The sequence below is a fragment of the Phasianus colchicus genome, chromosome 3 (assembly GCF_987193195.1).
Source record: "Phasianus colchicus chromosome 3, bPhaCol1.hap1.1, whole genome shotgun sequence".
In the NCBI taxonomy this organism is placed as follows: Eukaryota; Metazoa; Chordata; class Aves; order Galliformes; family Phasianidae; genus Phasianus; species Phasianus colchicus.
Window position 1 is genome coordinate 38,559,146 of NC_143438.1, and position 25,378 is coordinate 38,584,523.

Here is a 25,378-nt window from a genome sequence, read left to right on the forward strand (position 1 = left end):
GCTCAGAATTAAGCAAAATTTTGTTGATTATTCACCTTGATATATACATATACTCCTACGTATTAGCACTAGTAACTTTTAAAAGCTATTTACTTCAAATTACTTTCTTGCTCATTTTATACCAAAGTTCTTACTTTCTTAGCTTTTGTGTGATTTCAGTGTTCAAACTGAGTTTATTATGTACTAGGTCATAGCTTGCCTGCCATGCAATGGCTTCCAACTCTTCTTGTTGCCTATGCTGCATGTGTTGCTATAGATGCACTTCAGCTGAGCCCCTTGCCTCACCCCTAGTCTCATTACCACCCCCCCAGGATCATCTCTAGTGGGCCTGGTTTTGTTCCCTTACCCCTTTGTATCTAGTTTAAAGCCCTCTCTACAAGTCCTGCCAGCTCCATTTCCCGCGAGGATCCATTTCCCCCTTTGAGACAGGTGATACCCATCGGCAGATCTCAAGCTAGGTGACAAGCTTAATGGCTTCAAGCTGCACCAGGGGAGATTCACGTTGGATGTTAGGAAATACTACTCTGAAAGAGTGGTCAGGTGGACTGCCAACGGAGGTGGTGGAGTCACCAACCCTGGAGGTGTCCAAGGAACATTTGGATGTTGTGTTGAGGGACATAGTTTAGTGAGAGCTATTGGTGATAGGTGGATGGTTGGACTGGATGATCTTGTAGGTCTTTTCCAACCTTGGTGATTCTGATTCTGTGATACACAGTTCTAGAAAGCAAAAGATGTCCTATGACAGCACAAACCCCTCAAACTCAGTGGAGTATAGGAACATAGTATCTGATTTTTCAGTCTGTTGTTCAAATGCTTGCAACATAATTAGAATGGCTTGTATTAGAATATTCTCGCAGAAGTGCACAGAGTAACCACTAATCAGACTGGAAATTCAGGTGATGTAAGTGGGCATTTCAGTTGCATGATTTCACCATTCCTTAAATTTATGTTACTAGATATTTTGTATCCTTAGTTTTGTTATACTACTCATGGTTTCTGTGCTTCTATTTTCACTTCTAGAGTAGAGGCTGCTATGTAATCACAGGCATGTGTTTCTTTTAACTTGGTCTCAAACATTCCAAACTCTAAAAGCTCAATAATTCATGCAATTTATTTGCCTCCTTTGTAGCTGATGGCTAGATAAAAGTGCTTTTTCTAGCTAGAACTGGCATAATTCCCAAAACCCAGGTAATTAGAGTGGTACTTTTAAAGCACAATGACTTAAAAGTATATTCCATCTTTTCATCAAAGTATACAATTTTCTACATTTTTCTATAGTAGTTTTTTTGTGTCTGTAATCACTTTAAAAGCTGTGTCAGGGAGACAAAGTGATTTTTTTTTTTTTTTTTACAGAGCCTTATGCATTTTAGACAAAAAACCCAAAAGCATACAAAAAGCAAGCAAAATAGATTCCTTGTAATTTCTCTGAATGTATACTGTTTCACAAAGTGGTGAAATTTTCAGGCAAGGGAAAAGAGAAAACGATGATAATCTTAAAACACTACAAGAAATTTTAAATCCATCCCAGTGAGATAGCAACCTCTGCAGTTGAGGCAAGTTTGTGAATTTTCTAGAGTGCAGCTAAGTGTAAGGCATGAAACTATTTGTGTTTAGCCTCTCAATTTTATTCTCACTGGGGGCTTGACTACTGTACTTGATCATCTTCTCTGAGTTTTACCTTCTCTTGTTGTTGGCAGAGCAAAGTAGATACTGCTGCTGTTGTCCTCTTGATCCCAGAAATATTGGTCCTGGGGCTTTGTATTGAATTTCTGCTCTGCTTTCTGCTTTCCTTTGTTTTCTACAAAACCAGTAAGTGTGAAGACATCTGCAAATGAGTGTAACTGGATTACCTTTTAAAACGATACTCATTTCTTCCAGCTTGACACAGTGGCATATTCCTCTCCATTTGAATCTATTTGCATCAAGTGAATATTCAAATCTACACAGATATCTTCCACAGAAGTATCATATTAGTGGGATAAGGAAGGAAATATGAAATTACTAGACAGTGTGTTCTTTAATTGAAGTTCAACCAATCTGTTTACAATGACTTATGTGATCCTACCTAGTTGTCTCAGTCTGTGTGTTTCCGTCTTTGTGAGCACAGTCAGTACAGTCACTACAGAGTGAACAGTGGTCTGTTAATTGTGAGAGGTGAATGTGTAAAAAAAAAAAAAAAAAAACAACAACAAAGCTGTGACACATTGGTATAGTTATGCAGAATGAATCTTAAGTTATCACATGCTATTTATTGCTTGATTAAGATAGTGGCTTGGAATCTGAGTTGGCTATTCCTAGAAAGCATGCAAGTGTTACAGATGTCTTGTGGAGTTGTCACTGTACAGTTTAAAACTGCAAATTTTTCTCTGTAATAAAATTATTAAAGTAATCTTCCCCTTATTAGCGTGAATCTATCATGTGTAGTTATGGTGAAAACAGAAGTGTTGTCAGTTTGTGGATATTTCAAAATTATCTTTTTATCTGAAGATACAATGGTTATATATCTAGTTGCCTGTTATCTGTGAAATTAAGTATTATTTGGTGCTTTTCATAATTAGACAAGATAATGCTTCCTCAGGAAGTCATTCTCTTTCCTTATTGTACTTCCAAGTGTTCCATTCTAAACTGTAGTATCAAATTACATATTTTTTATCTATTTTGTTTCAACTTCAGGCACAGTGCATCTGTTCAATGTCCAGAATTTCATAAAAAGGCCTTTCTAATAAATATTAATCTTTACTGAAAAGGATTGGTTGGCTTATGTTCTTCCTTAATAATTTCCATATAAGTGTTTTTTTCACAAGAAGAATAAGGCTAATAGTATAAGAAACAGAAATGCTGTATAATGGTTAAATATTTGTTTTTCTACTACGAGCATTTTACTTCTGATGTCAAAGTCTAGTTTTGTTTCTGTTGTTTTGCTAAGCCTCTTTTATAACAATTTTTGAGCACTTTCATTGTTGTATGAATTTTCTTGGAGTTGAAGTGATTTTCTTTGCAAGTCTAAATAGTTCCAGCACTTTCTGGTTAACTGAATTTTCCCTTTTATTAGTGTAATGAGATGTGGAACAGAATTGCTGCTCAAAGTGAGGCAGAGGCATGAGGCTAGCGGATTTCAGAACATTTCATTGAAGTGGATTCATTGGGTCCTCCTATATATTTCTTTACCAAAAAGAAAGTGACTATGAGGAGCTACCTAAAGAAATCTGTGGCTTGATTTTTCATAGTGCAGTTGGTTATGAATGGCACTTGTCCTGAAATGTATCTTCAAGGAAATGTTCATATGGCAAGTAGAGTCATACATTCTCCAAGGATTAAATATGAGGACATGACTTTTTTTTTTTTGTTTTTTACTGAAAGCAGGGTTATCAGTTTTACAAAGTTGTGTTCCCTTTTTGCATAGTTGCTAAACATTCTCACTGATAAATAGCAAAGCATTGGAACACATCTTTAACTTCGTGCATGTGTTTGGTTTCATTAGGATAAAATAGCCAGCTCAAGAAACTGAAGCTATAAACATGCTTAAGGGCTTTTCTGGATCAAGATTCCTATGACAAGTCTTGTTAAACACTGGCCCTGTACAGAAAAATATTAAACTCACTTTAAGATTTATACGAAAAGCACTATGAAGTCAAAGCCCAGAAGCTGAGGGAACAGATGTGTGTGGTGCCCTAAAAAGCTGAGGGAAAAGAAATAAGAAAAATTGTGTAGAACTGATACTCATAATTTAAATGAAGTTACAGAGAGTTGAATTGTTTCAATAACACTAGATCCAGGCTGCAGCCTGGGCGTACTGTACTGCCTACTTCTGTGCACTCCCTATCCACTTCTGTAGCAGCGGCAGCTGTGTAAGCATGGCCAACAGCTTGAGCCCATTGTCCTGAGGAGGACACTACAGAGGTAAACTACAAAACATGTATGTGGGGATCCTAGTACATCACAATAGGCCATGTTCTGTGGAAATATAGCTTGAAATGTCATTTGTCAAGCTGGGGACAGTTTATACTGAGAAACTTTCTGAAGTTGTCAATGTCTTTTTCTGAGATGGGCAGAGACATTGCTTCTCCTTCTAAAATAGGATCAAACATAGAGTCATTTACCTATTTCAAGTACCTCAGAATTAGAGCTGTGAGCTATCTGGAGTTATAAACTGGATGTTAGAATGTGTTTTCCTGCCCCAAGTTTTCTTAGTGTTCAGATTTCCCCTTAAAAAGCCATCACAGCACAGAGCTGAATTGCTTCTTGGGAAGAGAAGCTCAAGTACATAAATGGACTTATGCAAATAGTATCTTTCAGAAGAATCATATGTTTGACACCATTTGATAGGAGATCAGAATTACTCAACTGACTCGAGCGTAAGAAAAAAGGCAGGTTTGGGGTTTGAGGAAAATCTGAAACCGTAAATATCTCAGTTATGATCATCTTCAGCAATTCTTTTTGGTGCAAGGCCTTTTCCCTTTCCAACTTCATTATTTATGTTGAAGAAAATGCTGTGGTTACGATTTTTGTAGTTATACAATGCAGGAGTCATTTCTGCTTGAGACAAAGTGGATGCATTCTGAGACATTTCCGTGTCTAATTTCTAAATGCGATAAGAACAAAGACAAATGAAGCTGCTCTGTTTCAGGGATTTGCTTTCTTTGTGAAAAAGAAAATATTCAAACAGGTTTCTAGGCATCAGAGCATTACTGTATTTAAATATCAGTAAATTATGTAAAGCCATTTAAAAAGCTGGCAACAAATGTGCTGAATCATTTGGTGTGTGCACATTTTTCTGCAGACTCTTAGCAGTATGAGAACCATTTGTATACAATCATTTACTCTGTTGTCTTTATGATGAGGGTATATCAAACTGCATGACATCTGCTAAAAGACTGCAGTTTAATTTTCACACAAATACCTTTGCTTTTTTTGGAAAATGAAAAGCTGTCCTTCTGGTTTGTAAACAGTGGTAAAACTCAAAAGCAGTGAACAAATGCAGTCATGTGACTGATATTGCAGTTTATAATTAATATCTCTGTTAATTTTTTGTGCTGTTTTACTAACCACATCTCCAGACAAATTACAGGATTATAATGATGCAAGGATAATTTTTTTTTGAGCTATATTATTTACTGGTCAGTGCAAGAAGGATGGAGGAATTAAAAACATTATGTAGTACCTTATCTAAAACACACAGCTAGGGCAAGACTTATTCATTTTAGAGATGGTCTGGCACCGTGAACTTTTATGAAGTTTAACTTCTGGAATGTTTGATGGAAGGCTAGCTGCCAAGGTTTTAATCTAATTGAGGTACAAATCCCTCTGAGAGAAAGGTGAATGGAGCACTGACTTGGGAAGGCTTTTTATTCTTCCCCCCTTCCCCCTCCCCTTGTTTTTTTCTTTTTTCTTTCTATCTTTTCTCCACTACTGTTCCTATAGTCAAGGCCTAGCCATTTCCCACCATTCTTTTCTTTTGAGAAGCTGTCCATGAAGTGAAAATTTTTCTTTCCTCTCATTTGTTTCTGGGATAGGGGAAAGAGTTTATTTGTCCTGTTGGAAGTGACAGGGTTAGTTCCTGTTGATTTGCAAAGTTTTCAGGCTAATTTTATTGTTACTAACTAGCAAAGAACACACGCCATATGCTTCAAAATTCTCTACTGTGGACCTGAAACACAGTAGCACACAGCCCATGAAAATTTAGCTCTCTTGTCTCTCCAGTAGTGATCATTTAGATGGTTCTCATCATCTTGGTAGAGTTTTTGTACTTAAAAGAATATTTAAAGAAGCTTCATGTTATGGCATTATTGCTTAATTTTTTAAAGGGTAATTTACTTTTCAGAAATACTGCAGCTGTTTTCCTGATAATAAGGCAGAAAATCATGATTTTTTGGAAATTTATTTTGAAACACTATAGAGAAGTAATGAACATTATAACTATTCAATCAAAACTCAAAAGTGTATTCTCAGAAAACTCAACCAGTCACTGAATCTAACATTTGCTGTTCTTGGAATTTCAAGTTTTTTTAATTATTAAAAAAAAAAAAAAGGTGGTTTGAATGATTTAGGACCTGATTAAAGCCTCATGCACAGAAAAAATTACCATAACAGATCTGTGGACTGTTGTGCTTGACCCTCAAAGGTTGAATGCCATCCGAAAAACAAGAACAGGACCTGAAATTCATGATTCTATTGAACGCTGAGTAATGTGACACTGTATAAATCTTTACTTCTTTTATGTGTCCCATGGTATCTTTTAGAATTTAACCAACCATGGCATGCCAGTGTTCTTTTTACTCTTTGCAACCAATCTGCTTTTCTCTAAGATGGCTTAACTGTAACTTGAATGAAAATAGGAGGTATCATGTTCATTTTCAATTTTGGACTTAGTTGCTTGTGTTTCTTCAAGATCTCATGTGCTCAAAAACTCGTTTGTCCCTTCTAACTATGCTACCTATCTTAAAAAGTAAAATAGAAACAAAGCCACATACAATATTACTTCTACCAGCCTTGCAGAAACAATAAATTCTTTTTACTTTGTGTAGAGGAAGCTGGTATGTTTTGACACTGGATCACTGAATTGTATATTTAGAAACTCAGCTTCAGTCCTCTGTGTTGTCAGTTCTGCATATCTTTGGAAAAAAACACATATTTAATAGTTAGGATCAAATTATGTAGAAATGTTATTAATGTTGTCATACATATCAAATTTCAACAGATCTCTGTTCTGAGGGATATTTTAAGTAGGAGATACTGCAAATAGACTTTGGAGCTTGAATGCTGGATTAGTTTGTCAAAGGGTAGTAGTAGAAATCTTTCAAAATCTACTACTTAGTAGGTATGAAGGTAATTGAAACTTGATTACTAAATGAACTTAAAAACTTTCAGCTACATCATTTTAGAAATATTCTGGTGACATATGCGCTAAGCTAATAGATCTAAAACATATATAAAACCTGTAGTTTTCATTGTGAAGTTGCTTGAAACAGCTGATGATAACAAGTGATGGCACCTAGCACGCAGGAGAGAATGCAGTTGCAATGAGAGCAGCAGATGTTGAATTTGCAATACTGCATGGAGGAAAAATGTTCCTTTGGAGAATATCTCACAAATGAAAATGGCTTAAATGATGGTAATAAACAAGAGACAAATGGGATAAATATTATTCCCTGAAAGTGCTGCTTTGCAATCAAGATCTTTTGTTGCTGACCTTGTGTTTGGTTGTAAACTGTTCTCATGGGTCATCTCAAGTTTTGCTTGGAGGTGAATTGTTGTGAGCAGAAGAAATACATGAAGTATAAATAGTTCTGTGACACAAGGGGAAAAAAAAAAACACATCGAAAACACTTCAGATCTACAGCAGTCAAATAACTATTTTTTTTCACTACTAATTTAAGAGTAGGAAGCAGCAGATGTAGTGGCTTTAAACCAGTTTTGGATCCCTCAAGAAAGGCAGTGGTCACAATCCTGTAATAAAGAAGGAATAACTTACCCCCTTCTGAGGATCAGAGCTTGCTAAACACTCCAAAGAAGGCAATCTCCAGGAGGAGATGCTTCTCTTCCAGCTGCCAGCACTTAAGTGAGGTTTGAAAGGTGTGGACCTTACTGGGCCACAAGTGATTTGTCTCCACCTGTGTTCCTAAGGCTGCCTAAGCTCCTTCAACAAGTGCTCAATCACTTATTTGGGCCATGACCTAACAGTTCCTATACAGGTTGTTATAGGAAAAAAGTCTAAGAGAGCTGACTATTTACTGTTGAGATTTGCTGTGTAATTCATAGGAGCATGTCGTTCTTTCAAGCTACTTTGGGCCCCAAGATTTTTGAGAGCCTGTCTTTGGATATCCAAATGCTGAGTATGGGTAGTGAAGGTGCTTGGAGAATTCCTATCCTGAAAAAAAATCTGATCATTCCTGAATGAATTGAAAATAGAAAACCAAAGGACGTCTGGTCAAGAGAAAAGGTTGGTAACAGCATTAGTGGAGAAATATATGACTCTGGGTGGGGAGAGGAACACATTTAATAAAGAAGTCAAACAGCTTTGACCTGGGTGTTTGTTACAGACTCAGTTGGCATTACTTTCTGAAAGCTAACCCTATTAACTCTTCCTGCAAACTGACTGGAAGTGTTTTCTAAGTTAGACATCCATTGGAGAACAGAAAGGAATCAGATAAAATCAAAATTTGCCTAACTGACCTCAGAGTTCACCAGCACATAGGTAGAATGTATCAAGTGAAGACATCTATATAATGTTTGTTCAAAGAATGACAGATCTATTACTAGAGCCTTAAGCAGAAGAATTATAATAATAATCCCTTAGATTGGAAATTTGACTGCTGTTTTGACTTGAGTGTTGAATGAGTTAAGCCATTAAAATGCAGCCTAGTTAGCAGTCTTGAATATTTCTCATAAAAACTGAATCGAACAAAAATGGTTTTAAAAGAAAAAAGCAAACTCTTTTCATTTTTAAGTTCTAGACATATTTACTAATTAGCATGGGAAAAATTGTCATTTAGATGTTTTATTCAAATAAAAATATGGAAGAGATCTCAGATGGGATAGTGTTTTTCTTAAATATCCAGTTCAGTGGTGTCTACTCAGTGGGCTTTGTAATGATCAAAGATGAATTTGTCATGACTGTCATCTCACTATGACATAATTAGTAACATGAAGATTTTCTGTACTACTGCCTGGGAAATCTGTCTAACAAACTTGAATCTATGAAATGGCTCAGCAAGAAAGTATTTAACTACTTAATGCGGGTTAACATGCAAAGAAACTTGAAGCATAGATAGTTTGGCTGGAACAAGATTAACAGCCTGTGGGTTACGCAGAATGAGAATTTTCAGATTTATGAGTGCATTGCTTAAAATCATGGGATGAATAAGAATGTATGTGTTTGATAGATGGTTTTATTTTTTTATTACTGCATTTATTTACTGCAAAGGGCAGGTTTTTTTTTTAAGCAGAACTATGAATCCCTGCTTGAAATGCAGAATTAATATTTTCACCAATTGATCTTTACTTTCTTTTTAAGATAAGAAAAGTTCTATTCTGTAAAAACCTTTGTATTCGTAAGTGTGGATCCTTAAAACATCACTATACATTAAAAACATTGGTTGAGCATTCATTTTGCAGATCACATTCTCAGTTCAGTTCCCATGGTTACCATGAGGGACTTTCTTTTGTAGCATTGAGCTCAGAGTGAGATGAACCTCTAGAACAGGCAAAAGGAAATCATGGTGTCTGAAAGAGGCAGGCAGTAACAAGCACAATTGCTCTTATAGTAGTAATGCCTGGAGGTCTTCCAGTAGTACTGTCTCTTAATGATAGCAAACCAATTAATATGTGGTGTGATAATTATAAAGATTAAGATGTCTCTTGGGAAGAGAAAAGTTGATTTAAGAACTGTTGGAAACACCTTGTCATTTACTATGATTCAGGAGATAATAGTTTTTATAAACTCTGTATCGCCTAGCATACCAGATTGATGCCACTGTAAGTAAAATGAGAATGTAACCACAAAGCACAAATAGGGCTTTCTAATCCTTGTTCAATTTCTTTCATAGGACAAAATTTATTTAAAACAAATGAAATGACTGTAGGCAATGAATTTAACAGCTAGAAATGCAAAATGGATGAATGTGAAATCAAATGGCTAGTGAATCTGTTGTTGTTGAGAGCTGAACATTGATTTGAAAGAATGGAGGAGGAAGTCAAGTTCACTAACTCAGAGATGACTGGGCTATCTTCATAATACAGCTAGAAGAGTTGAGCTCCAACTAGTGGAACACAGTAACCTCAACTTAAATTCAAGAGCGCCCTCAGCTCATGCCTCAGTGCACAAGAAAAAAAAGTTTCCCTCAGTCTTAGAGTAATGGCAGCTTTCCTCTTTGTCTTAACACATATTCTAAAACTAATGCTAAAAGGTTAGGTGCCTTTGTTGCCCACACTTGGCTTGGCTGCTTTTTTCCAGACCTAGGGCAGCTTGGGGATCTTGTCCTTTCTCTTCCCCAACCATAATGCCAACATTGCTTCTGAACTTGGAAAAGCCTGAGACACTGTTGTAATGCATTTTTTTTTTTTTCCTAGGAAGTATCCCTTTGCAGCTGCCCCCATTTGGTTTCTGTAGCCCGTTCCAACACAGCTGCAACTCAAGCTCTCTCTTATTCTCTGACTTTAACATTTAATCCTTGTGGTGGCTTTCCAAAAGTGGCCACAGCATCACTCTAAATGAAACATTTCCCAAGCCAGAGTTTGTTATTGCTTGTGCTTGGTTTTGGTGTTTATTTCCAGCTATGCTGCAGTTTTATCCTGATGCAAAGTTTTTAAGTCGTGTTAACAAATAGTTCTTAAAATATTAAGTATCTTCCGCATTTTCTTTATAATCTTATCTTTTGATTTTTAACACTGTAGGCTTGACAAATGACAGTTATCTTCATAGTTGAAGTTACTAAAGTAATCTTTTTAGACACTCAGCCAGCTGTTATCATGCAAATTCAATTTTCAAAGCTTGTTTTTTTAATCACTGATAATTCTTTTAGAAGCAGTGGTGGTGAAGGGCTTCTTTATATATATTTTATTAAAAGGAGAGTGACTACAGCAAGGCTATACTAAGGTGTGATAAGGATAAAAATATATTTAAAGTTAAATCAGCTGTAATGTTGAACATTAGTGTTGTGGGGTATGAATATGAGACTTTCATCTTTTCAGTTACAGCAGTATTATCTTCATGACTTCTGAATCTGGCACTAAATTTAGCTAGTGTAAAGTACTTTACCTCCTGTTACCCCCCTGCCTGTGACAAAGGTAGGATTTCTTCATCCAAGATAAAAAAAAAAAAAAAAAGACTCCAGTTTTTACAGTTCCATGTTTTCATTATAGTTGCTTCATCTCCTCAGGCCTGTTATTGCAACTTTGCTTCTAGATATTACCTAGAATATAAATTTTGATACAGTGATGACTTGATATTCTGTAACATTAAATACTTTCTATAGGGCTCAGTGTGGTGCTGAAATGAAGAGGATGGAGTGAATTACATTTCTTTAAAGGAACCAACCAAAATCTTATTTGTGTGATAATGACTTTAGGAAATATTCAGGAAATATTTCTGTGTAGAATTCTCAGAACTTCTCGCGTTTGTGACAGAGCTTTCGGTATCCCTATGTGATGTGTCTTCTTTTGTGAATACATCTTAGGTACCACCAAGGGAGAGGAAGGAATTGTTTCTAAAACAAAAGTAAACCCCATAGTGATCCCTAGGGAACGAATAGAGTCCAAATGCAGTCTTAATACCTAATAGTTGCAAACAGAATTTGGTCACGCTCACGATGGCTTAAAACAGATTCCTAAGTACTTAGTACACAGCTACATTTCTTGTTCAGATCAAGCCATTAAATTTTAAGTGGCAGAGTGCGGTGAATCCCTCCCAGCAGTTTACATGTAGGCCCACAAAACCACTCAATAGCTATGTGTCATTTCCAGTGTTTTGCTAAAATGTATGCATCTAGACTTCAGAACCAAACGTTTTATATAAAAGCAAAATACAATGTTTAGGTTTTGGTTCTTACTGTAAATACTATTCTGCTTTCAAGTTTCAGATGCTTTCATTATTTTTATATTATAGTTACAGTATCATATTTCTAAACCAAAATGAAAAATCTAAGCCCAGAATGTCAAGTGAAAATGCAGTTTCTGAGAGGTGTGATGATGGCTTTTCATCTCACGTAAATTTCTAGGTACCTGCATGTTAATATCTTTCTATGTTGGCATTTTGAATATATTTGAAACAAATGAGCATTCATACACAAACTCATGTTATGATACTAAAAATAAATAAAGAAATGTGGTATCAGGGACTTAAGGATTGTGTGAAACAGTTCCTATCCCCCCCAAAATGTATGAAATAAGATTGATTGCTTCTTCCCCGTTTTTTTATATGACGTATAAATCCTGTATATAATTCTGTATTCATCAGTAGAGTACCATGTTAAAAATGGCAGTTTGCTTCTATCCATTTCCAGATGTTTGACGTGACTTTTCTATGTATTCAGATGATAAAAATCATAGTTTAAGAGCCCTGTGTCTCTCTTATACTTATCCTTAACTCAGTACTTTTTGTTCCTTTTAATTTAAGTGGAGCATAAGTAGAAGTCAGGTGCCTTGTACTTGATAATGGTGGTAATGAAAAATGGATAGGAAATGCAACCAAAATTGTCTCGTGTTTTAAAAGTTGTCTAAATAGTACAGGACTAGCACTTAGCTGGTAGGTAGATGTGTAGGCTATTTATATATATATATATATATACACACACACATAGAGAGAGAGCTATCTATATATAGGCTATATGTATAGAGAGATCTATACTGCCTTTTACTGGAAGCAAAATTGGCTTATTAATTTTGTAATTAGTAATAATTGGGATAATTTTCATCACTGATTCAAGCTTTAAGAAAAAAAGAAATAAACAATCAAAAGATTCAGTACCTCCTAACCATAGTAGTGTGGCATTGTAGGAGTCTGGGTACTTTTCTCTGCAGGTAGTCTGCACTTATTTCTGGCATTCCTCTGTTTTGGCATGAGTTTCCCGTGGCTGCAATCCATTGGGCCTGTTACCGTTCCATCTTAGGTAGCCCATGAGGTATCTCAGAGATGGTTAAAGCAATTCTTATTTGATGTCTGATATTTGACAACGTTTTTTTTTGCTATCCTGCAGTTTTTCTTCTTTAGTGATAATCTGTTATTAAAAAATCAACACAAAAGCAACAAACATGCACACAAAAATGACCCCAAAACTCCTCAAGAAACCAGAGCCTGTCACAGTGCTGAAATGATTTCAGCTACAGCACTAGCTTTGCTGATGATACCAGTACCTCTGCAAAAATTTGTTCTGCTGGATGCTCACTTTTTTCTTGAGCTATGCTAAGGGTGTGGATGTAAGAGTCCCCAGAGGGGCAACAATTGCAATGAAGCCATGCAGCTGAATTGCTAATTCTTCCATTCTGTCTCTAACAGAGTGGGGTTATTATCAAGCTAGTTTTTGAGGGGCAGGCAGCAATGAATGAAATTGCTGCCTATTCCTGAGAGACAGGATAGAAATGATGTATAGTGAAATCGACACCCTTTTTTTTTTTTTTCAAGCAGAGCTACTGGTAAACATGATAATATACAGATGTGTTACAATTCCTGTATAATTTTTAATTAAATAGCTTAAAGTAAATGAATAATTATAAAAAATATGGAAGAGAGAAAATATAAAGCAAATAAATGAAATTGTAATTCATACCGTTTTAAAGGGATTTTGAAGATAAGCAAGTTTAACAAGTAATTATACTTGTATTGTAAATGCATTAATGTAGCTCTCCAGATATAAGGTGATAACATATAATGACAGGAACATCCATTGGTTTTGATATAAAACTCACTAGCATTACTAGTGACTATTTCTGTTGGTTCTGATGGGAACTTGTTTAACATTTAGCAAGTGTAAATCTATATTGATGTCTTTCTAGAAAAAAAGTGGCATTTTATTTTAGTTCATTGTAAAAAGATAAATCTTCTGTGCATGTATTTTTAACAAGGTATCTCTAGTATCTCTAAGGTAAATGGGAGGAAAGACTGGCAAGGTGCAGTGTTGTGATGAGCTCGTTTTCATCTGTAAAATCTTCCTCTTTTCCCAGAGGCTTGTTCCTTTGCTGTGGTTCATTACCCTTGCAGCTGTGCAGAGGCAGTGATGTGTGAACTCTACCATATACAGAATCATTGTTATGATCCTGAGTTAATGAAACCACCAAACCTCTCCCTAAAGCAAACCTATGTGCTTCATCCTGTGTCTCACTTATGCTGCATAATGGAGAGTTGTATTTAATTTGTTGCAGTTTAAGCAAAAACCTGGGAGCTATGGTTAAGGCAAGAACTTTGTCAATGACTTTAGTGGGATAAGATTTCACTAAGATGCCAATTTTTACAATAGTAGGATGGTTTCATATTTGGCTGAATATTGCTCTGTGTTTCAAAAACAAACAATTCATGCTTTGAAATATTAAAGCTAGTCCTTTCAGCTGTAAGTTTTCTGCTGTGAATCTAAACATTACATCTTTGTGAAGGTGGAAGCATCAATAGAGAAGATGATCTAGAAATATTCTTTATAGTTCTCTATGGAAACTGGAAAGTTTGCCCTTCCTAAACAGGAGTTTTGGAAGAGACCCTTGGGTGAAATGGGCCAAAGCAGGATGATAATTTCTGTTCTACAGGTAAGAAAAAGGATGCTACTTACTCTGAAGTAGTAGTAACGGAAGCTGCTCACACTGAAATATTCCAAGGCATTTTCCTCCAAATTGAAGTTAACCTCTGGAGCATGGAGAATAGCATTAGCATCACAAAACTTCTGAAAACCTTTCTGATAGCAAAAAGAAGCAATAGTACTGATGGTATCTTTTGCCTTGGTGGGAATTAACAAACAAACAAAAAAATAAAGCCCAGTTGAAAAGAAGTCCACACAACAACATTTGTCTTCTGTCCAATATAAAATGCAAAGAATATATTGCTGTACTTGGGTACATACAAATCTAAAATGCAGGAACACTCTAATAGCTTATTTTTATAGCTGACCTGTACTTTAAGTGTCTTGCTTAACACACGCAGGAGTATGTATTGTACAGAATGCAACAATGCACTTTGTTGCAATGCAGAGCAGCTAAAATAAATAAATAAGCAAGATTTGTCTTCCTTAGAAGAATACAGGTATGATAGAATATTCTAATGATTTTCTGTGGTGGTGGAACGTATTGAGGCTTTGGTGTGATCTAAGTATACTTTAAATAGGCTTTATTTTCACTAATGAAGAGAGTGTAGCTAGGAAACCTGCACAGTTGGTGGAATTGGAAAAAATCAGCAGATACAGCATGTGGCTATGGCTGATCTGTTTGCACCTGGGTAAATGTAGGGATGCCTATCTTTCAAACCTGGAATCTTCCTGCTCTGTGTACTCTGAAGATCAGATAAGTCATTTCTGAGCATGATTTCTTCACTGTCAGGATTCTGAATTGTCATATTTTTATATTCTCTGTCCAAAAATTGCATTAGAGCATCTGTTTCAGCTGCCTGACTGCCAAACCTTGCTGTCACTTAAAAACTGTTGGCATAAATACAGGTGTTACTCAGTAAGCTGCTCACAATCTGGACCATGGAAAAAGTATAGGTGTACTAAGCATCAGAGATTCACTTTGGCTGACCATTAAAATACAGTCTGTGGATTTTTTTCTTTTTGAACTACAGTCAGAAAATTCATGAACGTATCCCTCTAGATTTAGAGTTTGTGGCCTTTCTTTAATTAGGTTCCAAGGAGAGCTCTGTGATACCAGGTGGGTAAGGTGGGTAGCTTCTGCTATAGCTCCACTGAAGGGAAAACAATACTAGTCCTTCGACCTGTTTTTGGCTTCTCTAACTTGTTTGATGTATCGTCACTTGATCCAAGTATTCTTATAAGTACAAATAAAGTTGAGCTAGGAATAAAAGAGTAGGTAAAGAATATCTGACAGATTGAAGTTTGTCTTAAGTGGCAAATTTTAGTTTGCTTATTTTTTAGGAAGTTGAATAAAATTTTATTTTATGGCTTCAAAATTAGTATTTACAAGCTTAAGAAGGAAACATACATTACAATACATTCAAAAAAATCCTATATATAGGATGTCAAGATATGATATTGGCAGAAATCTTTCACCTTGATGTCTTAACAGTGTGAGGAAAATAAAATGGCAACTCACACCTAGCACAGTCAGGACACCAACCCATGCATCTGCAAACTGAATATTTACAATACAGGAATGGTACTGAATCTGTTCTTTTGATTTAAGAATTCTCTAGGAAGGCTACTGGGTACTGGAGTGCATCCCTCTGAAACATTACCTGTGTGTAGTTTCAAGGCTCATTCCCAGTGGTTTTTGGAATGCAGAGAGTCTGATTATCAGCAACAACACAGACTGATCCTTGTCAGTTAGCTTCAAGGCTGGCATGTTCCTAGCAGTTTTAATTTACTAGGATGGATATAGTCTGGAAGATCATCTGTGATTTTGTTTGCATTTCCTCAGCAAACAGCTGCAGCTGTTTGAGACTTCAGGGTCCTCACTGATTACCTTCTGGCTTGCAATAATTCCAACCACTGTGAAGTTGGCAAAGCAAAACATATTTATACCTCAGTTGCTGCTGGGCAGACCAGTTCTGAATCGACACTGCTGTATGAGTAGTCTTAAGTAGGGTTTGGAACTTTGTATTGAAAAAAGGTGCAGTCTTCTCACTTCATCAATTATTCCACAATATATGTAAGCAGCAGAGATGTGGGAAAGGTGGTCAAAGAAAGAGTTACGAGATTACAGCTGTCAGAGGCCTTGGAAAGAGCACTACAAGGTTACACAGATCCTTCTCTTCCAGATTTGGTCAGGAGCCAGCACTGTGCCCTTGTAGCCAAGAAAGCCAATAGTATCCAGGGGTGTATTAAAAAGAGTGTAGCCAGCACACTGAGAGAGGTGATCCTTCCCTTCTGCTCTGCCTTGGTGAGGCTTCATCTGGAGTAATGTGTCCAGTTCTGACCTCCTCGGTTCAAGAAAAACAGGGAACTTCTAGAGGTTGTCCAAAGAAGGGCCACTAAAACAATTAGAGGCTTAGAGCATCTCCTGTATGAGGAAAGGCTGTTCAGCCTGGAGAAAACTGAGGGGAGATCTTAGCAATGCTTATAAACACCTAAAGGGCAAGAGTCAAGTAGATGGGGCCAGTCTCTTTTCAGTGGTGCCGAGTGATGTAACAAGGGATATAATAGGCATGAATTGGAACATGAAAGTTCCATTCAAACATAAGGAAAATCTTCTTCAATGTATGAGTGACAGAGCACCAGTACAGACTGCCTGGAGAGATAGCGCAGTCTCTTTCTCTGGAGATATTCAAATACTACATGGAAGTTTTCCTGTGCGTCCTACTATAGGGAACCTGCTTTAGCTGGATGTTGGACTAGATTATCTCCAAAGGTCCCTATGATTCTACGATTTATGCATGATCACAGAATGACTTCTACATCTCCACATCAATGGGCGCTCAGTACTACTGAATTCCAGTTGCTGTAGACCTGCAATGGAAATTTTAGGGACTGGAAATTTAGGGAGTTATAAAAAAGAAACTTGTCAATTTTTTTTTGCTTTAGTTGATAGAAAACATGATTAGCTGTGCTAAGAGTCTAGTTGTTCTGTTCCCACTCAAATGCTTTTGCTAAGGCTGTTTTGCACTGTACTTCAGTATGTAGTCCACGGGTTTGCTTGGAAAATATAACTGTACAAAGTCAAAACAGTTTCTCTATGGGTGGAGGTTATTGCCTATTTCATTAAATTACTTGTAATCATTCTTAGATTAGTACAGGGCATGAGAAATGCAAGGAGGAGGAAGACAGCTAGTTACTTTAGGAGGAGAATTGGTTATCCTTTTAACAGTGTACCTTACAAAATGCCTGTGCTCCCTTCAGTTAACATCAGTTGATGACATAAGGATTCATTTTGACTATTAAGAAATCATTTTCCAGACTTCAAAATAGAAAACTTGGCTGTATTTTAAATGGGATGAACATCATCTTTTCATCTTTGATATTTATGTGTATTGTTCTCACAATCTGTTCAACAATCTGATTTTAAAAGTTGTTTTAAAATTTAGCTGATCTTTTCTGTTATAGTCTCTAAATAAATACTTTCAGTCAATCTTAAACATTGTTTTACTTCTCTTAAAATGTACAAGAGAATGTTGGATTTCTTTTGCATATAGCATTTCTCTAATGCATAGAGTCAAAGCTATTTACAGAAATACGATCTTGCTACAACCTAACTGTAGAGTGGGGTGGGACGAATCTCTGTGTAAAACATTAGTCTTCAGCACAATATATTAGCATTTTTCAGAAATCAATTTAAAAGTAGCAAAGAAATGTATGTATTTGTGTAAATACCTTAGAATGTGCAGATTTAATGCATTTTAACATTATGTATTTCCAAAGCAGACTGTCCCTTAGGTGAGTCTTGGACTGGATATGAAGCTCCATAATTGATAACTTATCACAGTTATTGGGTGAAAACTTTGAAAATTTAAGGATAGAACAACAGCAAATAAGGACTAAATCATTTTCCTGATACAAAAAAAGTTGTTGTAATCATATGGAGTTGTTCATGTTAGTTGGCTTGTTTTACCTACATGGCATCTATGGGAGGAAGAAGCTAGTATGGTCCTAGATTCCATTTGATATAGTGTGCTAATAAATTAACATAGGAATGTAATGTTTTTAGACTCCTGAACTACATAAACCAAAGGTGCAGCATTGGAAGGGGTTGGGAGGAGTTTTCCCAAAGCCTTTTTATTTTTATTTTTTGAAATTATCTCTCCATATCCAATACAATGAAAATGAATGAACTTTACGCTTGTCTATACTGACTACAAGGTATGTCCTGCTCTGTCAATGTATCACTGTCAAAATGCCTGTAGGAAATACATGCTTTATTTAGAGCATTTTTGACAGAGTGCTTAGCTTTTCCTATGCTATTCATTTAGTTTCATAGTTTGAGCACCTTGAAATTGAATGTTAGTATTGTGTCCAAGAGAATTAGTGACTTGTACTTACTAAAGCAGTCATGTATGATGTAACTGCCATGTTACTAGCAATCAAGCTAGAACAAGCAATCATAATAATGGTTATTGTCTTTGAAAATAGATATGTCAACTTATCAAAGCACACGTAATCTGAAAGTCTTCTGCATTCCTACTTGTCTTTTCTCATATGATAGATTTCTAAGATCTCTGAACTTTCCCTGCATTTTTCTCAGTTGATTGTACTGTTCCCTACCTAGGGATCCCCAAATGGACTGGGATGTTGACAGCTTTGTACGGTGCCTTCTTGACTGTTCTTAGCCAGTAATAATAATGATAATTAACTCTGACCTACGTTTTAGGTCATTTTTGCCATTCTTTATTTGTATGAGTTGGATTATTCCCTTGAGCACTTATTTCGATGCCTATTTAAAAAAAAAATTATTTGGTCACTTTTCTAATTTGCTTGGAGTTGTAATCTTTCTTTCAGAGTACTTGCAGCCTGTTTCAGTTTCACATATTTTTCTGCACTTTTTACTTTTGCCACAGCCTTTATTATTGCAGAACAGTATGGAAGAGTACTAGATCCTGGCGAGAGCACTGTAACTGAGTACTTCCTTCTTTCATCACAGTGTGTATAGGAACTGTTGAGTCATGGCCTGAACCAATGATTGATCACCTGAGACAAGGACTGAGTCAACTGTGGAAGCACAGATGAAGCCACCCCTCTTAGGCCCTACTTAAGGGCTGATTACCACTGAGGATGGATCTCTTTCTGGAGATCCCTCCTTTTTGTAGTTTTCCACCATGAGACTAGATCCTCAGATACGAGTAATCATTTTTTCCTTGATTGTCTCTTTTTCACCATGATAATCTTTCCAACAGTAACACCTGTGAAGTACCATTCTAACTGCGCTACCCTTCCAACATGGTATTACTGTAAACCACTGATATTTGGTAAGTCATTTTTTCTTTGCATCCACCTAACAGCTATGTCAGCTAGACCAGTTTGCTTAATCTTGCTTTGTAAATGTCAGGTGAAAGAGTGTCAGAGGTACAGCTGTCTAGAGCTTCTTATGTTGTTTGCCATAAAGGCATTTAGATGAGTTTAACAAGTTTTCTTCTTGACAAAGTCATGTTGGTTACTGCCCTGTCTATTATTTATTTACTTTCAAACTTTGAGGTGCTTAGAAAAGGTTTTTGCATTCATTCTTGTCTGGATTTTTCCTAGGAAAAAGAGAACTTTCTTTCCTTGAAGATTAAAAAAAAAAGAAAAAAAACCAACCCAAACATCTCCCTTCTCCTAATAACTTATAATCAAGATGACAATTAAGAAAGAAAGAAACAGAACTGCTAATTCAGCCCCATGCATTAGAACTGAAACTATATTCAGATGCATACTTTATTTCTGGATATTTTTTAAAGTTTATAATTAGGAGATATGAATCCATGAATTTAAATAAACAACAAAAAGCCCACTTATTTTGAATGGTAACATAGCAGATTAAAAGCTATGGTAGATATTTCGGAAGGCACATGTTTATCTCCCTTGATAATAAAGTATTTTGCATATTATTTTGCATAAAGCCATGCTCATGAATCACAGTTCCACCTATTAAGATGTAGCCACAGCTGGAAATTCACCAATCAATTTCAAAGCAAACATTGGTTGTATTTTTTTCACTTCACTTTTTTTAAAAAAAATGTAAACCCAAAGTATATCAAAGCAAATCAAAGCTGATATTAACTGTTGGGTCCTACTATGAAGAGCTCAAGGCCACTCCTGTCTAGTTCTTTCCATGGCTTTGCAAATGTTTCTACTTCCTTCTCACCTTCTGTTTTCAGTGCATTGAATAGCTGTCTGAAGGTACGGTGTAGCTGGACTTCTCCATGGTGTTACATATCTCTTAGGGGGGAAAAAAAATGTTTTTAATCCTCTGATCACAGGAATAATCTTTCTGAATAGTATTTGGATACAAATATGTTTTATGCCTTCCCACTTTAAAGTTCTTCCCAAAAGGGTTTTTAATTTTGATGTATTGGTGGGTTGTGGGGTTGGTTTTCTTTTTTTTTGGATTTTTTTCTTTTTTTTCCCAGGTGTTACATCAGACTAGTGATTTTTCAGGCCTTTCCTTTCTTATTTTCTCTCAGTGTGCATTTCTGATTTTTGTTTTCTACCTATCTACTGAGCAGAGTGGCTCATTTAGAGCTATATTTAACAACTCTTTATTGGCTTTGTCGTCATTCCAGGAAATAAGGTAGGTTTTATGTAATCAAGTCATGCTCTAGCTGCTGCTTTCCTATATTTGCAAGGTAAAATGATAATTCTGTTTGTGAATCATTGAGGTAATTATAGCATTTGCCGAAGTGCATGTGGGCAGGTAAGTGCATACAGAAGTTAGATAATTGGGTCAATAGTGAACAATTTGTGCTTAACAGGACTTGATTTAATAAAGGTGTTTAATTCAAAGTTAGATATCATTTCATAGAGAAGTTTCCATGGAACTTAGAGGTTGAAAAACATCTTCTGAATGTGCAGAAGCATGCTTTGTATCTTGGACATATGGATGTAACTGCCGTTTTTAGGCTATGTGAACATCTGCCTAACTCACAAGTACTGATAACGGTTTGGAACTCAATTTTGGATATCCAGAATTGGCTTTGATAGTTGATCAGCTTTTGGATGTGTGACTGTGACTAGCACATTTTGTCTTTCCACTTTTGCCTTTGATGTAAATCTACTGTTATGGTGAAAAATGAGAAAGAAAATGGGGAGATTATACATATATTTTTCAAAGAAATGGCCTTCTTCCTCTCTGCTGAACTGCAGTAGCTATCTTGGCATGCTCTGGAATGGCACAGACTGGCTAGATGGGATAGTCACGGCTCTTTTATTGTCTTCTGCAGTGTCCTGCCTTTGGCAGCTGCTGACTTCCTCTGTGCCTTGAGCTCTTCTTGACAGTATTCAAATACCTAGAGCAGAACTGTGTAAAAGATGGCAGTCCATTCTAGAACTATTCTAATTGTTGTCTCTAAGCTTTGCTCTGCAGTGCTTATGTTTTTCATCTCCAACTTCCAAACTGTTTCCAAAAGTAGAACTTAATGATGTGAAAGAGAGAAAAAGGAAGCCTTGATAGCTGGAATAATTGTGAGCAGTGAGAAATCCTATTTCTGATTTCTATGCAACTCAAAGCACTGTATTCTTCTCAGGCTGCTGTGATTGCAAAGCTAGATTCTTAACATCACAAGGTGGTTTTCTGGGCTTTCATAGGAAGTGAAAAAAAGGATTACTCCACTGCTCAAGGTAATGATCTCTTACTTAGAATTAAAAAGTTTTACACTTGGCTTCTGCAAACATGATCCCTCAGTAGCTGCTGATCATGTGCAATTCTTACATGATGATTCAACTTGTTACCATCTACTGAACTGCAATAAGAAATCAAAATTTCTTGCTATAATATTAAATAATTGGTGCCAATCCCAAGCTCTCTGCATTTCCAGCCCTTATAATAGAAATTAGACAGGTAGAGAAAGTGCAAACCTAAACCATCTGAGAAATATCTGTTCTCAAAAGTTGGATGTGTTTTTGAATCAGCTGCTTTTCCTGTATAGATCGTAAGAAATTTTTTTTTTTCTAGAGAAGGCTTAACATGCTGGCTATTGTGCATGTGTTAAATACAGAGATTGACCTCAGTCTATTTGTCATCTTACATATTTGTACATTTTGTATGCCACAAAGTAGCTGTAAGTGTTCACATGTGAAACTATACTCTGGGCATATACAAAAATTGGATCTCACACATTCACTTTCTGTTCTCTAACATCTTATGTAGACCAGGTACATATCCAGGAACACTGATGTTCACAAGATTCTACTGGGAAATGCTGGAGTGGTTTTCAGGGTGTAAAAGTTCTGCTCTTTTGTATTACCTATTACAGATACTTTGCCATTGGCCTGATATAATGTATGCAACTTTTCCCAAAAAATCCAAAAAACCTTATTAATACTTATCATACGTTCCTTCTTTACTAAAGGATTTAACATTACTAGGTTATTAACACTAATTTCCTTTTTCCATGATTAAAAGTTTGTGATGCTGCATCACCTAACAAGTACAAAAAGCCATGTGAGATATTAATATTACATGAAAATGATTCATTACTTGGTAATAATTCAAAGTATGAAAATGGGAAGTGAGGTTTCTGTGAAATATGAATCAATTTATTTCTAGATCTTTTCATAAGTTTTTTCCACATTCAACTCTTTTCATTTCTAGATGTACTTGTTTTCTCTACTTCTGATTTTGCACCGTTTTTAACTTCTTTTCAGCTACATTAAATAAGAATGAAATTATTATTATTATTATTTGCTTAAAAAGAAATGTAAAATTAAAAGAAACACAAAACTGCTATAACACTTCTGATTTCAATTCCCCCTCTTCCTTCCACCACCTGGCAAGAAGTGGAGATAGTTGTACTTTAAACACTGGAGTTTTTGCCTTTTTTTAAAATATGCACCAGTCACTCCAAAAGCAATGCCTCCAGTTTATTTCTATGAGAACCGTAACAGATGCAAAGAGTGAAATAACATTATTTGATAATTCTCAACTACGAAACAGTATTTTTCAACATAGTCACCACCATAAGCTATGGTATTTTTTTTTCAGCTATGAAGACCAGCCACTGAAACATCTCCTTTTCAGGAGTTTCAGTGAGTAAAGGTGATGTACTGTAATAACTATCATTGCTTGTGCCAGAGGCTCCCTGCTGACTTGAGCTGTGAATGCTCTCTGTAGGCTGCTAGGCTGTGTACTTACAGTAAGTGGAATGATCTGTATGAATGTAGGAGCACCAAAAACCCAAGTCATGGATCAGGACTCTCTCTGTTGTAGTTAATGTAAAGGCAAAACAGTGAGATTATATCCACTCTGCAAAGCACAGGCAAATGGGGAGAATAAAGCAAAGCATGAGATGATGCCAGTTTGTGTAACACTAGTCTCTGAGTGCACCTGTTTTAGCTGCTTTTGAATTTACTTATAGACATCTGAGGGGAAGAAAGGTTTAGGAGGTTAATCAATTTGCTCTGCTGATGTTCACTGAGGGTTCCTCTCTGGCATGAGTGATGGGGGAAGTACAAAGGTCTTACAACCTCATTACTCATTTTCCTGGTGAAAGTGACCACTGCAAGGCCCTGTGAGCTAGGTGCTATGTTTTAACACATCAAAAAGCAGCTTCTTCTGAGACTTTAAAACCTGAAAAGAGATTTATGGAGAGATTGGTTTTAAAATTACATTTAATTGGTTTTTAAAATTACAGAAAAAGTCAGTAATGAACTTTGTTGGATTTTGTGTCCTGAATTCCAACTTAGGTACTTTTAAATAAGTGACTTAACTAGTAAATCATCTTTTCTGACTCCTAGAGTCATGGAGGTTTTTCCAATTTTATTCTCAAATTAAGCAACTGGCAACATGTATTTTGGCTATGTACAGCAAAGTTGTAATCTCAGTTCTAGTTTCTAATGGTGTCAATATGATTTTTTAAATCTGTCTAGATGTTTTATTCTGCATTAACTCAAGCAACTTTATTGAATAGTTTTCTTGGGTGCTTCACTGTATCTTACCTTCACACTACTCCCTCTACTTTAATAACACACATGAGAAGGACAGAGAGAGGATAGACTATACCAATGTATGTTAGTTAAATAAGTTTGTATGTAAGAGAGAGAGTTAATAACAAATGTATTTGTAGACAACTTCTTAACATGTAAAATCTTCTATGCCTACCTGATTTGAGTTGCAGGACTAGAAGTGCAACAGAACTACAAGATCATTTGTTTATTCACTTTGTGAGTCACATTTGATAATCTGAATTGTGGCGGCAGTTTTGATGAATGCTTCCATTGGCAAGTGTAGAGAAGAGGTATCCAATTTAAAACAGAATCCCTGTTATAGGCAATTCCTTTTTACCTCATTGTTGCATGTCAGGCAGGCATCTTTGTGCCTTTTGTCTCTGAGAGCAACTTGATTTAGCTTCCAGTCCTGTCTACTTTGATAGTCCAACACGTCGAATGACATTTGAACAGCTACATAATATTTTTATTGCGTGCTTTTTATGACCATTAAATAACACAAGGCTAAAAATTAATATGATATAAACCATTTTTTTAATAATAGGCATTCACATATCTCATAATACTATATTTAAACATTCTGTGATGAACCAATTTCATTTTAAAATATGCAGATTACAGTAGCAGGCTTTTTTTTTAACATTTTAAATGGTTTTTGTCTAATAAAATGAGTCATTTTTCACTTATCAAATTCAGAAATACAATTGCATACGGCTATTCTTGTTCTTCCAAATGAGAAGAGGAATAATATTTCTTTTACTGGCTGTCAGCTCTGAATTACTTTAAGTGCATTGTGGGTGGACTGTGCTTCTGTACTCTCTGTTCAGCATAGCACCCAGAAATCAATCAGGGTCTAAAACTCACCTTTTCATTAAGACGGGTTTGACTAGTGATTCAAAAGAATACTGCAAATATAACCTATGATTTTTCTTCAAGCAAAGTGGTATTTTGTTTCTATTAGTTCCTTGGTTCTGCTAAAAGTGGAGCATGTCACCTTTTTTTTCTATCTGGTTGCTAATTAAAGTTGATAACTAGGAATAACTATATTCACCACTAATGCACCAGAGTGGGAGATCTCCCCAGAGGTCTGCCCTCTCTGTAATCTTGTGTTTTTTAAAAATTGTAAATTGTAAGGACAAACTTTGTCCTTCTAAACTCTAGCA

The 25,378-nt window shown here is 36.0% G+C and overlaps 1 long non-coding RNA gene across 2 annotated transcripts in view; it reads left to right on the forward strand.

The window, feature by feature from the left end:
• Window positions 1-751: 751 nt before the first annotated feature.
• LOC116226527 (uncharacterized) overlaps window positions 752-25,378 on the forward strand; it is a 57,612-nt gene continuing 32,985 nt past the window's right edge. The window contains exons 1-2 of one of the 2 annotated variants that reach the window (XR_004166340.2): window positions 752-901; window positions 1,354-1,553. This is a non-coding gene — a long non-coding RNA (uncharacterized LOC116226527). The remainder of the gene's footprint in view (window positions 902-1,353; window positions 1,554-25,378) is intronic. The other variant, XR_016465540.1, reaches the window with a different exon arrangement.